This window comes from Cavia porcellus, unplaced genomic scaffold, assembly GCF_034190915.1.
Source record: "Cavia porcellus strain 051 isolate PalLab524CR breed Dunkin Hartley unplaced genomic scaffold, mCavPor4.1 scaffold_2, whole genome shotgun sequence".
NCBI classification, from domain to species: domain Eukaryota; kingdom Metazoa; phylum Chordata; class Mammalia; order Rodentia; family Caviidae; genus Cavia; species Cavia porcellus.
Window position 1 is genome coordinate 94555640 of NW_026947485.1, and position 18888 is coordinate 94574527.

The window sequence follows — 18888 nt, forward strand, 5'->3', positions numbered from 1 at the left end:
GCAGCCTATCTCCCCACTACCACCCCTTGCCCTGGCCCCAGTCAGCCAGCACCCCTCCACTGATGCAAGCTAAGTAGTTTGGTCCACACAGCCTCTACTGCCCCTCTGAGCTGGGCTGAGCACACTCAGTGAATTAAGCCAGCCCCACTTAGCCTGGGGGTGGGACAGGGATAGTGGGAGGGGAAATTTCACACTATAACTCATCACACCAGCTCAAACTGGAGCTAGGCAGCTGGTCATAGCCTTGGCTACACACTGGAGTCTCCTGGGAAAGCTTAGAAACCAGGATAGTGATGGCTACTCTGTGACCACTCTGGGCTCCAGCCTGGGCATTACAGTTTCAAGCCTGACTGTGTATCAGGTACCCGTGGACCTCCTGCCGACACCACTGTCTTACTGAATCCTCTCCCTGGACTGATGGATTCCCAATCTCCAGGGGGCTAAGCATTTCTGACAGGCGCCTTCCACTCATGTGGGTCCCAAGATACACTCTGTTTTTGAAGACCAGAACCTTAGGAATTCATCCCAACAATTGGTTCTTACCAACCTAAAGAAAGGCCCAAGCCTCCAACTCAGCTCCAACCCTATTCAACATGATATTCATTCAGTCAGTCAAGACTGAGTCAGCCAAGAAATAACATCTCCCGTGCCTACGCTGACCTACGTGCTAATCTCTTTTTAAAAATGCAAAACTAAGCAACATGCATCTGTCACTTGGCCACATTTAAAAGTGAGAGAGGATGAGGACAAGAAGACAAGTGCAAGAGATGGATAAGGAAGAATTAGAAAGATGACCTCTTTTTTTCTATAATAGGGATAATAAACTAAGGTGAGTCAGTGAGGAATCTCTTTGGAAATACCCAGGAAGGTTTGCTCACAAGAACAATAAATGTTTCCCTTCCCACGCCACCCCTGCCCCACTTATTCCTGGGGAGGTTAAATAAACAATTTGTTTTGTCTTTTGAAAAGGGGTGTAGAAATCCATCACCAGGGAAAAAAATTAAATAGCAGTAAGCCAGCTGAGATACTTCCAAGAAAGATAAAGGGCCAGAAACAGAGAGCAGACAAGGATCGAGAGGAGGGCGATGAGAGAGATTAACCCGTGAGCCACCTGCCAACTCCGGCTGCCAAGACCAGGAGGGGGAGGCCCCGGGGCAGGAGCCTGAGTGGGGCAGAGCGGGTTCTGGAGCGCTAAGTCAACAGCTCAGGAAGCAAGCAGTGCGCTGCATGGAGCCCTGGGCTCTTCCCCACCTCATAAATAGGTGTATTGTGGTTACTTGTTTATATGTCCCTCTCTTCCACCAGATACAGGGCTCCCAGGGAGCTGGGACTACTGTCATCCAGCCCCTGGCTCCCAGCATCTGGCACCAGCCACCTGGCAGGAACCACCTGGCAAGTGACCCTATAAGACGTTTTCTAAGGCCTGACATAAATAGCCTATTCTTCAGACTCAATCGTGAAAGTTAGTTACATAAGATCCTAGCTAAATTCACATGGCGGGGCACAGGGGTGGAACAGGGAAATTCATCATCTCCAAACCCAGCATTATGCTATGCTATGAACTGTGTTGTCACTGAGTTAGGTCCTCCCAAAATCCCTGTCTGTCCACAGAATGTGAACCTTATTCAGAATGTGACCTTAATCAGAAATGGGTTCTTGGCAGATGTAATTAAAGACCAAGATGAGAGCCTTGTGGCACAGAGTAGGCTCCAGATCCAGGGAGATTATCCTTATCAGAGACAGAAAAGGACACAGAGACACAGAGAGAAGCCACATGGAGACAGAGTCTGGTGTGAGGCTGCCACCAGCCATGGAGCACCTCGCGGCCACAGAGCTCTGCAGCTCTAGAAGAGGAAGGGAGGACCCTTCCCTCCAGCTCTGCTGGCAGCACCTTGACCTGAGAAACTGCAGTAATAAATTCTCATTGTTTGAAGCCAAGAAAAGTTGGTACCGATGTGTTATAAAGTCTGTAGAAAACAAATACTGGCAATGATTAAAAAACATAGTCAATGATTTAAAAAGATTGTAACCTATTACAATAAAAGACACGTTGCCAACAATAATAGGATATGTGTGTCTGAAGTGAGGGGCAGTCGTTTCAGTACTTTGAGATTAGTGGCACAGTCTTTTGCTGTAATAATTTTTTTATTTAAACATTCATGGTATTTTTTGATGTCGCTTCATTGAGCAAAAGTTTATGGCAATTTCTGTGAAATATAAAAAGCATTACACTGTGTCCTCACTCATGTAATCCACCGTGTCTGGCACTGTATGATTTCTGGCTCTTCCCCCAAGCAAAATGATTGGGAAAAGTAAATGTTTTGAATTGATGTCCAAAGCAGTGGTGATAAGGCAAGTAAAAACAAGCACAAAAGAAAACTTCAGAACTGCTTCAGAAAGTGGCAAAAACAATAAGCTGGGGAGCGGGGGGAATATTTGTGTGCAGAGGAGAGAAGAGTTTATCTTTTGCTGTAATAATTTGTAAAGACTCAAACATTCATCAGATGTTGTAATCACACCTTGCATAAGCTGCCTGTGCCTTTGGAGTTAAGCTCTCACTAAACAACTAGAAAGAGTTCGCTGTGCATGTGAGTTACAGGTCAGGGAAACGACCCGGAGTAACAAAAATTGTCACCCAAGTTGACATAGGCAGGAACAGAAATCAAAGACTCATTGCCATCCACCCCATAGAAAACCCCCAAAGGAAAGGAAATGAAACACTGGTGAAGCAGCCAGGGAGATGGGTGGAATTCTGCCCAAACTGAGAGTCCTGTAGACATGGCCCAGATCACAGAACATCAACTATTCTAGACCAGGCAGGCCAGAGACACGTTCCTGGGGGCATCGCCTCCCAAGACGTTTCTTCGGGACTTAGTGCTTATGAGAAGGTTTCACCTTCCCAACTACAAAGACTTGGAGAGACAGGATGCATAATCAAAATGAGCACATAAAAGGGGGAAGCACATATGCTAACCATAATGTGCTATTTTTACTTAGGGAAAAAGAAAAAACAGCCCACATATTTCTAGAGTAAATGTCTCACGATTGTTTTAAAATGATAGTAAAAAGCTACTTGCATCTGACACAGGCATGTTAAGATTGTGAGGAGGCAAGAACGTAATAAGGGAGACATTAAAAAGAACAGAAACTTTTTCTTCATTCTTACTCTTGTTGGCACTTTCTCTGAAGTGGTTGGAGCCCTGGAAAACATGGCCTTCCATATTTGGAATTCTTCTTTTTCTCCTACTTAACAGAAAATGCTTAAAACTAGAAGTGACAACCCTATTTACCCTTGAGGTTGTCTTGAATGATTTTAAGGCTCCCGAAATATAATGGATGAAAAAAGACAAAGTAATCTCAGTCGTCAAAGAAACCTGCTTGCCTGCCTCCCTGTCTGAGAATCCTCCATTTGGTGTTCAGGGTATAACAAGATTGTGAAGGCATGGCATGGGTTACTTTAAACCCCAACTCACTGGCCCAGGCAGCCATGAATATTTTTTAAAAAATATTAAAGCTCTTTTAAAATGTACTTCAATTAAAAATTTTGCCTATTTGGGACATTTCTTTCTTCCTCATTTCGCATTTTGCTCTGATTCCCACCTCTTCCAGGAAGCCTTTCTTTGATGGAGGAGCAGGAAGAGGGGTGAACCATGGTAAACAGGAGAAAGAACAAGGGCTTAGTAGAAAGTATGTCAGATTTAGCAAATGGAAACACAGGATTCCCACCTCTATCTAAATTCTACATACTAAGCCACAAATGCTTTGTAAGAATATTCGAAATCGTGCTTGGGACATATATATATATGCTTCACAACATTATTTATTGTTTTTTTACTTATTTTTACTTACTAAATCTGACAGTCTTGCTACAGAGATGAGTTTGGGTTTGTATGCCAGTTCTGCTACAAATTGTGCTAGCTGCGTAGATCATAGCTTCTCTGAGTCAGCCTCGTTTGCTGTGTAATATGACAAATCCTAACCATGGTGATGCCCAAATCAGCAAAATAGGGCAACTGGGGTCCTCACACTCAGTCCTTTCAACTGCATTGCTTGCTGCTGTATTCTTTATGTTCCTTTGGCAATTACAAGATGCTTGGAGAGCCCCACAAACATCATGTTCTTTTTTACCTCATACATTTATTCATGTGGTTACATTTGCCTGAAATACTTTCCCTAACCATAGCATACACATACACACATACAGGTCTCTATCTCACCTTTTGCTGGGTTAAACAATGTTAATTCATTAAATCCTGCTTTGACATCAATTTTCCCAGACATCTCTTCCAACTTCATCCCTTCTCTTACATGGGGGAAGACAGATTGCCTTCTATGCACCCCCATGACCCCTGTGTGTATCTGTTCTATAGTGTAGAATACTCTTTTCTTCAGGAATCCATGTTACCCACAAGTCAATGGTTCCCTTGGCCCTACTGATCTGTTTATCCCTAGCATGGTGTTGGGTGCATAGTGATAATCTCCAACATCTGAGTTCCCTTTGGTTCCCCCAAATCAGCAAACCTGGATAGGAAGCCTCAATGGCTAGCCACTCTGCCTGCAGGACTACTCAGGGCTCTCTACCATTATACACAGGCTTCCCACTTGCAGGTGATGAAATATTTCATTCTACTTGAGATATTTCTCCTGTTTTTCTCACATTATTTGCAAGCCACCAAATATGAGTTCTCACACATGACAGTTAACTGATTGTGTCAACTTGAGCAAGAAACACCCTACTACACTGGTTCAGCATAGCTCTGAGTGGGGCTGAGGGGTTTACATAGACAGAAGACACTGTAGGGCAGCTTACTGCCTGAATGGTATAAAGGGGAAATGAACAAGGAGATGGCTTCTATCTCTTTGGAAGAGATCCAGTCTTCACTTTCACCTTGGACGTCATCTCCTGGTTTTCAACACAGACTCTTCAGCCTCCAGCACAGACTCTGTGGCCTCCTGACATGGACTTGCATGGGACACTGCCGTGAGCTCCAGACCTTTAACCGGATCCTTCGTATCTCCACCGTGCAGACAGATCTTTTGCTCCTTTCCACATCTAACCCTGTGGATGGCCATTGTAAGCCAATCACATACATTTGCATATATTTGTATATTTTGCATTAAATCTCTTTCTCTAGTAAGCACTCACTGATATACTGTGCAAAATTAAAATGCAAGCATCTTAATTAAAAATTAACATGAGTTTCAAGATGACAACACCAGAGAAGTAAACCAAGTGAGGCCCCTTCCTCAGTATGAAGTCCTGGGCATCTCCACATGGCACAGGCCCACAAGGCTCCCCTCCTTCCATGCTTACTGTGTTAAATGTCACTCACCATCTGTACGGTTGAATCCCCTAACTCCACCCCAGGGGTTTTCACCAAGAAATCTCTAGAACTAGCTGCTATGTCATCTTCTGAGTCTCTTGGAGCTGGCTCTGGAAGACAATGAAATAATGTTGAGCTGTTATTGTAAATAGGCAAGCAAACATTTTAGCCAGCAATTTCAGGTATACGATCAGATATAAATGCAGCAGTTAAAGGCCAAGAGGCACACTGAGGGCCTTACCTGCCAGTTGCTCTCACTCATCCAGAGACTTTTACAGCTGCCCCCAACTTGGGCTAGAGGCAGAAAACCATCAAAGTCAAGTGGCACATTTATTGACCAGAAGAAGAAAGCAACATGAAAAAATTCTTTATGGTGTGAGAGAAAGAGCAAAACAAATAGACCACATGGAGTCAGGGCAATATCTGTGCACAACTCAATCCCTGACTTCATGAGCTGAGCTTGGGGTGTAGTCCAACCCCATATCAACATACACTGTCCTGCATACAGATAGGAATATGTGTTCCACATGGCCACACAACTACTCTTCCACATGCCACCAACTCCGAGGTCCAGCATACATTCAGCATACCTCCAAGATTCCTCATTCTACTGTCAAGAAAAGATGACCTCATTTCTCACCAATGATCCCCTACTCTGACTCTAGCAACCAACACCACAAAGTGCTGAAGAACCAGTAACTGCAGAGAAGGTACTAACCGAGTGTGTGGCAAAGCTGCTGCATGGGATGGTGCATATCTGTAATCCCAACCATTTAGGAAGCTGAAGCAAGAGGATTGCAAGTTCAAGACCAACCTGAGAAATCCAGCAAAAACTTATCTCAAAATACATTTAAGGAAGAGCTAAGGGTTTAGTTAATTTTTAAAAAGAAAAAGCAATCCACACTAGCCTTCTCCAACCCTGCAAAGAAAGTGCTGAGAAACTGACATTCAGCCATTGCCCACACTGCAGCCAACAACATGCTTATCATTTGGGGTTCACTGTCTCATTAAATATGCAAAATGAGCAGAAGCTTTTTGCAGGTAAGCAGTTAGCAAAGGTCACCTTGACAATAGGAAGGTGGTATGAATTGTGATCATTTCATTTGGGCACTGACACTTTTCTCCCTGCAATCACCCTTATGGGACATCTCATGTGCCCAAATTTCAAACTCCAAGTCCCCTAGGGTGGAAGATGCCCAACCAGTTCCTTCAGGGCTGAACAGGAAAGGTTTGTGTCTCTCCAACTCAGTGTGCAAATGTCATCCAAAAATGAGCCTGAAGCAGTCCACTGACCCAGACCAGGGAGTCACAGGAGACAGGAAGGGGCCTGAGCTAAGGGGCTTGATCCTTGGGTTCAGCAGCCCCCAGCCAGCCTTGGCAGGAACCACAGGAGAAGAGGTAAACCCCAAAGCTCAGTCGTGGTTCTCCCAGCTCTCATCTATGGTTCATACACGGATGACTTGGGAGTATCTCCTCCAACAACCTTCTCACAAAGCCAACACCATGATTCTAGTAAAAACGTATTTCCAAAGAATCAACACTATTGATGTGTGAACTGGCAAACATTTATGAGTTACCTGTTTTAAATTCTCCAAATCAACTCTATCTCCCTCTATCATACGCAAACTCAGATTTGGAGGCAGCAAAACAGCCCCTCCCTTAACCTCTGTCCACCAGATCACTACTCCCTCCAGAAGACAGCTTTGTGGCAGGGCCATGAGGAGTCCCAGAGGGGACTCTGCCTAGCAGCAGCAACTTCCCTGGGTGACTCTGGTGCTTTAAGATAGACAATTGGCATTTTTCCCAACAATACTATCTTCATGTGTACAATATATAAAGTCTAAGACCCAAATGCTTGTTTCACTAATTTATCAAAAATAACGCCATTGGCTAACTTTCAGCAAGGCTGCCACCCCATAGCCTCCCACATCAGAATTTTGGAGGGATCCCTCTCTTCACTTCCTAACTCCAATGAAACAGACTGAAGCCCTAATTCCTGTATGCACACATACATATGTACACATATAGTATACACAGCTAAACCTACAACTTGTGTCAAGTACTACCTGCATGCCTGTGCCCAGGTGTTGTGTGACACTAAGTGTCACAGGGAGAAATCGTGTGCTATAAGAAATAGAATTCCAAGATGGCCCCACACTCCTGCCCTGGCTTGTGTACTCTGTGTCTGTTCTTGGGTGTGGGTGGGAACAGGGGCACTAAGGAAATGAACCCTCTCTTGATTAGGCTACATTACACCACCAGTGAGTTGGGACAGTCCCTGCTATCATTGCATTGCTCTGACACTCTTCCTTAACAGAGAAAGAGAGAATTCCTTTCCTGGTCTGGAAGATATGCACTACCATGTTTATAGAACTTTTAAAGGAGCTACCTGGCAAAGCACTGCAGGTAATTGCTGGGATCAAGGACATCCCCCATGTGACATCAGGAAAGCAAAGACCTTAGTCGACTTGTCCTACAATCACAAGGAGCTGAACTTGACCAGTAACCATGAGAGTGTAGATGAGGACCCGGAGCTGAGGGGGAGAGCACCCCTGTTCAACCACACCTTGGCTGCGGTCTGTGACACCTTGGTTGAAGTCCTGCTGAGCTGTGCCTGGTTCTTAACCCACAGAAACACTAAGGATACGATGCATGTTTTAAGAATCTGAATTTGTAGTAATATCCAGCAAGAGATAACAAAGGCAAATAACACAAAGGCAGATTGAACATTTTCTTATGAAAGGATTTTGAAGAACCATATTACCCAAACATCTGCCTTTTGCAGTCTGTCTTTGCAAAACTTCCACTACTGTCACTTCCTTTTGGGCTGCAAGGGTGATTAATGAGGCCTGCAAAATGCGTCCAGTACAGAGCTCTTTCCTTCAGCCCTCTCCAGCAACCATGTCCTGCAGTCAAAGCTTGGTGTACTAACCATGGCAATGTTTAAAATCTAATACAAACAAAGTAATACTCGAACAGCTACTCCTGTGAAGAAGAATTTATCTGTGTTATTCCTGATGTCGCAATGTAATTTTCCCCCAGGAGTGAGTCCCACATTCCAGAAGACACTGCGTGTATGTGACAGCAACTCGTGGGAGAGTCTTCAATGGCCCTCAGATGCACACTAGGCCTGTAACAACTTTCAGGGAAAGAGGCATCAATGATTTCTGCTACATGTCACAATAGTCATAAATAAGATTCATCTACCCGCTATTTGTTCTTCTGAGATCTTTTGCCATTCACAGTAAAATATGCATCACTGTACTTCTTTGTCACATCATGAACTCATTCTTTCAACCATTTGACAGCAAAATCAGAAGTTGTGTGTCCTGCACCAATTGTAGGTTTGCAAGGAATCAATTTAAATTAGGTACATGTTGAGGCTGGCAGGGTCTTAGCAGACCTCCCTTCATTCACATCTGTGTTCTCTGCTCATTGTATGTGTAAAAATGTCAAGAAAAATGAAACAGTATTGTAAAGGAGGTAGATTGCCAGTACTTGTGATAGAAGTTCTATGTGTTATGTTAAAAAGTGAGAACACTGATGAAAGAGATGGCTTTAAGCAGAAAACAGATTTTGTAAAGGTCCTGAAAAGGAAGGGCAGAAACTCCAGCTTTTGCACCCTACATTTCATTCATGTCTGGGAACTGTCCCTGATATGTTCTGAAAGAGTCTCATCCTCTCCGCCTGTGCACATTCAAGTGGATTCTACCTATAAACAGTAACACAAGGCAGGTGACAAGGCCTGAAACAAAATATGCCATTTCCTGGAGACTTATGCCCAGTTCCAACCACAGAAATAATGAATGTGTCCTGTTCAGACATTCAGAGGAACTTGTCCTTTGACTGCTAAATTTGAGGCTCAAATTCCAAAAGAGGCTCAGAGCATCGAACTGGTGAGAGCCTTGTTTCTACCACTTGAAGCTGGAACACTAAGTCAACTCAAAGAGGAGAACCAAGCAATATGGAGAAACAAAAGATGTACATTTTCTGAGCTCTGGATCAAACTATAAGTGAAATATTTATTTTCCACCTTTCACTTACTCAGTTAATGCATATTTTTGGTTGGTTTTTCAGTCACTTCCAATCAAACTGTCTCTTATTAAGGCAAGACATTCCTTCAGTTCTTTAAATAATTCCTTGTTTCATTTCATGGGTTTATGTTTGACAGATGATAATGGAATCAATCAAGTTCAGGCAGGGCACAAACTCATAAAGACCTTCCTGTGTCAGCCTCCTAGGGATTATAAGGCATGTACCACCATGTCTAGCTTCTTTTTTTTTTTAAATCAAGAAGAACCTTGCACAAAATTGCTTACACACTCCACACACATTGTTGGGTAAGATTGAGTGTTAGGGTCCCTCATAAACCACTCTCTGGCAGAAAAAGTGGGATTTCCATGACTGGCTTAGACAAACTAAAGTCTAAATCTCATCAAGTTAGAACAGAAAATAGTCCTGGGGAAGTACCTAAAGGTTTCAATAACCTAGCTCTTAGAACCAGGACTTACAACAAGAAAAAAAAAAAAAAAAAAAAAAAAAAACCAGGCAGGTGAATTTCAGTCTGACCTAAACCATACACAGCATTCTTCTTTGCTCTTAAAATAAGATCAGAATGCACCAGAGGTAAAGGAACTGGGGTGAAAAACTGTATTTGAATACCCTAGAGCTGAAAGAGGCAAGCGAAAGCCAGAAGCCTGGGCTGGTCCACGCACAGCTTTATCTGCCCGTGGCAATGTAGTCTAAAAATACAGATCTTTGACAGTCATCTATTTTAAATAGCAAACTTCACATATATCTTCTCTACTCTTTCCTTGCTACATATTAATTTTTCATGATGGAGGAGGAATGACAGATATGGTTTGCTTTAGCAGAACAAATAAAGGTGACATTTTGCATCCAGGAGCCAGCATTTTCTAGCTGTGTGGCCTTGAGAAAGCCAGTCCTCTTCTCTGTGCTTCTGTTTCTTGAGCATAATATGAAGATGTTAGCAGTATCCATCTGGTATGTGCCAGCTGCAGGCTGACATGAGTCAATTTGATTATCCCCAGTTTGTAACTTCTTTTGGGGAACTATTGGCAGTGTCTGCAAGTAGATGCAGATGGTGTTCTGCTCTCCTCTCCACAAGCATAGGTGATAGCAAAAGCTGTCTCAAATTCTGCCCCAAATTTGAACACTTACTAGCAAGCTGGCAGAATAGCATTCACACTACCTATTCCATAAGTTTAGAGAAATCCTCACCCTTTTTTTAAGTGCTCCCCTTGTATATGCATAAAAGGATCATTCAAGGTCAATATTGTAATATCCAAGCTCGGAAGCAGGCAGCAACAAATGCCCAAAGCATTGATCAGTCCAGTCTGGGGAGTCATTCCAAAGGGAATAGACTGCTGGGATCCCTGGATCCTTCTATGTACTCATGCAATTGGGCAAGCCTCTAAGACATAGCAGCCAATGCACATTAAACTCATGATCAATCAAGGAAAGCAATTTTTCTCATTTGTTCAGTTTTCAACAAAGCCTCTTGTTTTGACTGAAAAAATACCAACAGCCTTTCAGGAACTAGCTCTACAAAGTTTCCTTTGGTATTACCTTTCAAATACTAGATGGTCTCCTCTAGGTGACTGTTGAGGCTTTGTGGGAAGTAATATATATGAAATGCTTAGAAAAGAGACTGGCAAATAGTAAGAGCTCAGTACATTTTCACAGTACTCATACTTAAAGCCAGAAGTAAGTACCTGTGCCTTTTCTTCCTTGGAGGAAATGTCCTATGCTCCTGAGCAGGTTCATGAATGCTGGAAGAAGGCCTGAGTCTTGTGGGTCAGAGACTGAGGATTTTACTGCTCACAACACAGCAGGCCGCCTGAGCACTGTTGTAACAAGCTGCAAAAAAAAAACCTGCCTGGGCTCTGAGGTAAACACTATTTTTATTTTACTGGACAACAAACAAAGCCATTGTCTGGGCAGAGCAAAACACTCTTCTGAGGCTGTTTATTAGACACACATCCCTAGAAAGACAGTCTGGACAAAGAACCTATGTGCTTCTCTCCTGAGACGTACAAAGATGCCAGCAACTACGAAGCATATACTCATCCACCACTTCTGCATTCCCTCAAGCTCAGCAGCTCACCTGACTCATTATCCCGTGCTGAAAACAGCTAGACTCTCTTATCATTCATGTTTCTCTCCATGAGGCCGTGTTATTCCCTTTTTTTCCTCTTCTCCCTTCTCACCACCTTCACTGGCAGGGACTATCGTTATCTGTACCCCAAAAAGCTGCTGAGCACTCTGCAGTGTCGCTTCCCAATCCACTTGCCCATGCTGTCCCCTAAGACCATGGATGGACCTATTTTTCCTCTGATCAGAAACTATTTATGAGAGCTGGGGATTTAGCTCAGCTCAAGCACCTGCATGGCGAGCGTGAAGTCATGAGTTCAATCCCCGGTACCAAAAGAAAATACTCATGACTCTCACTATCTCCTGAATTAAGTCCTAAACTCCTTCAAGATATTGCATTCCTTATTAAGTAATGAATACGCTGAAGAGGAGGAAACTAGGTCTTATTTAACTCTGGCACTTAGGGGTAAGTATCCTCAGATTTAATTATATGATGGGTTACAGAGCTGTTCAGTTTTTACATGTAAAACATGTTAGTGTGCACTAAATTTAGGATGCTAGAGAGGAAAATTGGGCCAGTAGAAATACCCATTGAAGAGCAGATTTTTTTTCTTTGTGGAGCATCTTGTTTTACTTGAGACATAGCTTGCTTATTTGGGGGTATTTAATCATTTGTTATTAGGTAGATAGAGAAACTTTGTTCAATCAAACTCTGCTTCAGACATCCAAAATGTTTGGATTCTTCATGAAGGGATAAAGGATTGTCACTTGGCATTCCCTTCCCTATGGCCACTGCTGAAGGAAGAGGGGCTTCCAGGTCTGAAGAACTGAAACTCTACACTCAAAGCCACACAGTGCTTCATAAGTCAGATGACTTCCTTGCTGAACTAAACTGGGTCTCACAAGTATGGTTGTACTTTTAGGGGGCAAGGGGGCCTGCGATTTTAATTCAGGTCCAGTCATTTTTTTAAAATTCAAGACAGATGGAATGAGTGTAAGGCACTCCAAGGAAAGCAACATCACTCCTTTTTAAGTAATCTTCACCAGCTATAAGACGAATGACCCCACAACCCCTGTTGATCCTGTTACCCAAGGTCAGCTCACACATCATTAAAAAGAGTCAGTTCAAGTCCTGGGCACTTTCCCCTGAAGACCCAATATTCTTTTACCATGAGTATTGTATGCTGTTCAGAAGCCTCTTGATTTACTGAGCATTTGATAATGCTCAGAAATAATTTTTTAAAAATAGAATTTTAAATAATAGCTTCAGGACAGCAGCAGCTCCTCCTCCTCCAACCTGAGTCACAGTCACCTAAAACAGCCCACCCTGCCATCCTGACGCAGACTGTCAGCATCCATCTGAGGAAAGACAACCAGGTCAGCTGCTTGTCACCCCCTCGCCCCACATACCAGCCGAAGAACCACTGACTGCATGGCTGAAATAGCACTGTGCTGGAGTTTGCTGCACACATGCACAAAAACACATTCCTCAGGTCTCTTCCCCAGCATTGTGCTCAGTGACATCATCCTGAAAGCATAAAGTTAGCCCTTGGTGGAGTATTTACACCATGGAAATGGGCAAATGCCATAGATCAGGTGCCCCCACTCCACTCCCCCTAGACCCAGCACACTTTATTTGGTGACTAGCTGCTGTGCGTTTCTTTACTTCATCAACACTGAGAAATAGAAACTCAAACAGCCCATACTTTACTTTGTAGCAGGTATAATAAAACTTCCATGAATTCCAGAAAATCAAAGACACATGACCTCTCCTGCTGAGAGGTTAGGCTGCCTTCCTTTTATCAAGCTGTCCTCTAGAACCATCTCTCATTTCATCCAAGAGGCACTTCCTCACCCTTTTCCCTCAAAACGTGCAATAAAACAAGCTAGGCTTTATTGCCGCTTCTGTCTAGACCCCCTTGAAATTACATTTTCCAATCTATAGTAATCTTCTCTGCCCCGAGGAAGCCTGGGAGAAAAGGGCGAGTTTTGATCAGGTTTCATTCTGTGTTTTCATTTGCAGTCTTGCATGGCTTCACATTCAAGAACTCCTTCACTTAAAAATCTTCAAGTTCTGTAAGAGTTTGCACCAAGCCCATCAGAAGATCACATCACTTAATGGATTCCCAGCCTCTGGGCTCTCCATTGTGCCACTTAAGGCCCCTGGACAGGCTTGAGTGTCTATACCTGGGCTTGGGCCAGTGCAGAACTGTGGGCTTCTTTTTTCCCAGAAATAGAAGCACCAACTAGTCAACAGCTGGGAAATCAGACCTAAGCTAGTATCTGAACAGACTGCACGGCATCTTCTTGGTGTGCATGATCGCAAGCCTCAGGCCATCCTCCAATGGACATGAAGACTTGGCTTGTTAAGGAATGATTCTATTTTAACCAGCCCTTGTCTGAATCAGGCTGTCCCCTGTGACTGCTGCAACACTGAGGTTCAACCTTCCACAGTGCTGCTCAGAAGCAAAGTAGTGTTTGGATCCTGCCACTCGGGAGTCCCGCCTGCTTTCCTTTTCTGTCCCCTGCCACCCCTTCTACATCATCCTCTTGAGTGTCGTATGACCCATGCTAAGAATCATCCCAGGAAGATGTGAATACATATCTCCTTAAAGGAACCTCTAACAGACTAAAGGTCCTTTGAAAGTCTAGAACTGGAGTTTAGTGAGGGGACTTTGATCACTGGATAGGTAAGTAGAATGGTGAAAAGAAACTACATTAGGCGTGAGGGGCCTCCCCATACCTCAAACATGTAATCACTGTTCTGGCTCCACATGTGACCTACTCCTTCTTCCTGTGGAGAATTAAGTATTATAATGAGAATTAATTAAATCTTAGCAGGGATAAAAGAGATTATGCACCTCAGCTCCTCACAGCCACCATTCACTCCAGTATGCTTTGAGATCAAAAGAAAGCTCATAGGAGCATCTTTTTTCTACATGTTTCCAACAAAAAAGGCTTAGATCTGGCCATCTTTGACTCAATTTCAACCAAAAGATAGAAGTGGTAGAAGCCAGAATGGAGACATAGGAATAGCTAGACGACCTATATAAATGCATGTACATGTGTTGTTATGTGTGGAAGGCACACGGCGCTCAGATGCTCAGGCAGGAGGCCAGGCTGATGGGTGGATGAAAAGATACAAAGAAGGTCACTTGCTCCCCAGTGAGTCATCAGAGGTTGCTCCAAATGCGTCACCAACTGAAAGAGATTGAAACCTCTAATAGAGTGAAAGCCACAGTGAAATGATCCTAAGCCTTGCTGGAAACCAGCTTTTCAGTAAAACCTCATGTACTCCGTGTCTGAACAGTATCCAGACCAATTTTTTCTGTTCAAAGAATTTTCAAACCATTTCCTTTTGCAAACAGTATTTGAATGGGTGTATCCTAGGTACATTATGTGGTGCAAGGTCTGGTGGTAAGATTTTCTGATTGTGTGTGTCTTAAGTCAAGATATTGGCCTTTTTTTATGCTTGAAGCAACCTTTTACGGGCATAAGTACACAAGCCAAGTCCCAATTTGGCAGTCCCAAGGAACAGTTTACCACCATGATGTATCCATCCAGTTCAATTTTGCACCACCAGGAAAAAAACATAGCTATACAGCTCGGCACTGAGCTTTGGGATGAAAGCTGGAATTTTCTGACCCACAATACAGAACCACAGTGCTAAGTATACAAAGAGAGATCAGATATAGAAACTTGGTTGATCACTCTCAGTTATTTTTTTTTTTTTAAAATTAGAGTTCCACGATGACCAATGAAGCAATCCAGGCCCTAAATACCCACTGCTACTGTGAGATGATCTCAAAGAGCTTTGGTAAGCACAGAGTTTCAGTTTTACAACAACTGTGGCCTAGAGCCATGAAGATCATCTATTGGTAGTGATTGTGGCTACGGTTACTGCATGTTAAGAATTGAGGAAGCCTTTTCAAAATCTGTGTGGACCCCAGAAGAAGAAAAGAAAATGATTCAGAGGTGACCAGGGGGGTTTGGATTTTAGCACTGTTTTTTTTTTTTTTTTTCTTGACACCCAAAAATATTCACTTTGTGGGAATCCATACTTGTTTTCTGTGCACATTTCTGCTTCTGTTACTTTTTAAAAATTAAGGATTGTTTAGTCCCATTTTTCTTGCTATGGACCAAATTGTGTTCCTTATAAAATTCATATGTTAATATCCTAATCACCAGTATGACTATATTTGGAAATGAGGAACCTGGTCTTAGTCCACTTGGGCCACTATAACAAAATACCTTAGACTAAGTAACTTACAAAAATGTAAAATTTGTTACTCAGAGTCTCAGGATCAAGGCACCACAAATCCAAAAAGGTTCACTCTCTGCCGCATAGACAGCACCATCTTGATGCATCCTTATGTTATGGAAGGGATAGAAAAGTTTCCTAGACTTCATTTTCCTAGACTCCTGCCTGATGACCACCTTACTTACTTTCTAAAGACTTGAACTCTTAACATAAATGCACTGGGAATTAGGTTTCAAGATACAACCATGCAGACAGTAGCAGGTCTTTGGGAAGAAGCTAAGTTTGAATGAGAGCAGGAGCTTGATGCAACAGAGTGTATGTCATCATAAGAGACCTTAAAGCACTTTCTTCTTTTCTGTGTGTCCTCAGAAGAAAGATGATAGTACATAGCAGCCATATGCAAGCCAGGAAGAGAGTCCCCATCAGAAACTGAGCCCTGCTTGTGTCTTAATTTTGGATTTTGCATAACTGTGAGAACTTACATATTTGTTGCTTAAGCCACCCAACCTGTGGGATTTTGCTCTAGCAGACCGAGCACACTAAGACATCTTCACAAAATCAAGATTCACATACCAAGATAAAGAAGCAAATGGAGGATGACAACTAGGCACCTTCTCAGTTTAGTTCTCTGCCTTCCCATAATCTAATGGTTAATATATGGCCTCTGTGGTGCACAGATTAGCAGCATGCTTCCCAATGGATTGGAACCATTACTAATGAGTGCCTTATGTTTCCTATCACTCATTGATTCACACACACACACACACACACACAGTGTTAGAATCTCAGCAGATGCTATTAACTAATCTTACTGTCTACCACTCACTCTGGTCAGCAGGAGAGAGCAGCACTGTTCTAGGAAAGTCCCAGAACTGGTCTTAAGGTTGCTCTCTTCTTGTAATCACTCTCTGGTCTCCTGCCTTAAATCTTTACTGGTGTCTCCTTTGTTTTGGGGATACAGGTGCTTTCTTCCCACGTTCCACTGGATCTTCTAGGCATCCTGTCACCCTAGTTAAGAAACTGCTCACATTTGTCCAGGACCTCCCAATCCGGTCAAGACCCATCCGTTCCATGAGTGGATGTAAATGAGAGTGCAGAGAGGATAGGAAGGGATTCATTTATGTAGTGAATCAGTAGCTGGGAACTGAGTAGAGTCAGAAAATAAGCTAAACTGGACAACATCAAAGTTAATTGTACAGGATCTGAACCACTGAGAAAATCTTCGCAGAATCCTAAGAAGAAAGACAAACCTGGAGGATGGAATGTCCAGTAGGAAGTGCGCTAGCACATTATTAGCTGAGGGAAAGAGATGAGATCAAGCAGGATTAACAGCCAGATGACTGTCAGGACCCCCCTGCCCAACCCAGGACTTGTCACACTGGCTTCATTCTCCAGTGCCTCCAATAGAGAAATTGGGTTACATTATCTTAAAGGCCCATCTTGCCCTCGGGCTCTTCATAACCCATCTAAAATTATAAAATAGTGAATATAATGGGCAGCTATAAAAATGTGACTTCCAGGAAAGTATTCTGCTCTGGTACTGTCATGCTCCATTTCTGGAGAGTCAAAAGAGACCTATTTGTGTAAAATGCAGAAGGAAGTTAGCTGCTATGACACTTAGAATTTTGCCAGGTAAGTAATCTTGCATGAACCCTCTGATTAAACTTTTGCATATTTGGGCTTTCTTAAATAGTGACCTGTGCTCAGGAGGTCACCCAGGTTGTTAAGGCTTCTTAATAGAATCTAAATGTTGGCCTGTGCATGCATATTCAGGGACATGGCTCTAGTCCCTTGAAATGTCAAGATGATAGAATCCAGGAATTCACATCTGACCACCACGGAGCCAAAGACCAAGGGCCCAATATTGGCCTGTGTTCCAGCAGTGAAATTCAGCTTCCATATTAACATTCTAGATTGCTACTTCCGCTTTCTGTTTTCTTAGCAATGAAACCCACAAACCTTCCATTTCTAAAGCTCTGCCCAGTTTGGGCAGCTAAGCCATCAAACTGAACTTTATCTTGTGAGGGTTAACAAGTTTGAATCCAAATACAGCAGTCTTATACACCTATCAAGATTTATTATCTATTTATGTCCACGTTTGCACTAACAGAGGTTTAACAGCCTCTGTTTTACCAGAAACCATGCGGACCAGATACTGTGGTTTTGACAATGTTGATATTGAAAAGAAATATGTTATTTCTCCAGTGTTGCTCTGGAATGAAGTGACCACATGTGAATGTGTTTCTTATAAGTTTACAGGTTGCTAAGTGTGACAAACAGATCTCGGGCCACTCCTTCACAGAAACAAGAGGAAGCAATCCCAAAGTCATACCTGGTCAGTAGCAAAGGGCAGCCAGCTCAGTCCAGAGCACCCTGCATCATGGCATACTGCCCACTCTACCTCACATGAGAAATGAAAAGCAGGACATGTCCTAGCATAGGTTTATATACAAAAGCTTTGCTCAGAGTTCCTTACAGGCAGAGCAGAAGCAGAGTCTGGCTTCCCGCCACACCTCCGCCCTTTGCCTCAGGGGAGCTCTCAATAACCTCACATAGGGATATCAGCAGTTCGACCCAGAACCACAATTAGCATCCTGTAGCCTGCTGTATATTGCCCCACATGAGGCAGCCCTAACATGATGAATTGGTACCAAACACCCATTTTACCTTCCTTCTTACACTCCCACTTGAATTGTAGAGGCTAGAAACTTAACATTATATTTCCCCTCTCCAACTAAAATTCCAGATATGATTTACTCTCAGCCAATCAGATGCAAGAAGGCATGATTAGGAAGAGGGAAGGAATATTCTTCTTACTGATGCACTTGGTCTTAGAGCCATTTTGCTCCTCCGCAGGACTCGAGTGTTTTAACATCCTGCAACGTACATAACCCTCTCCTGTCATTTATGACAAGAAGTCAAAAAAGTGAGCAACCTCCCCACTTCCCAAGCAGTAAGTTACAGGAAGAAGGGAGATGTATCTTCATGTCCAGTTTGGTTTCAGGTGCATCCTTAAATGATCCAGTGATAGTATACAGGAGCTGGGAGGAAATAACCTGGACTCATAATCCCAGCTCCTCTGCTTATTAGCAAACATTTCAGCATCTGTACTTCGGATTCCTTTTCTGTAAGAGGGGTATTAAATAGCTCAAATTCTACAGGGTTTCTATAAGGATTAATAAAATAAGC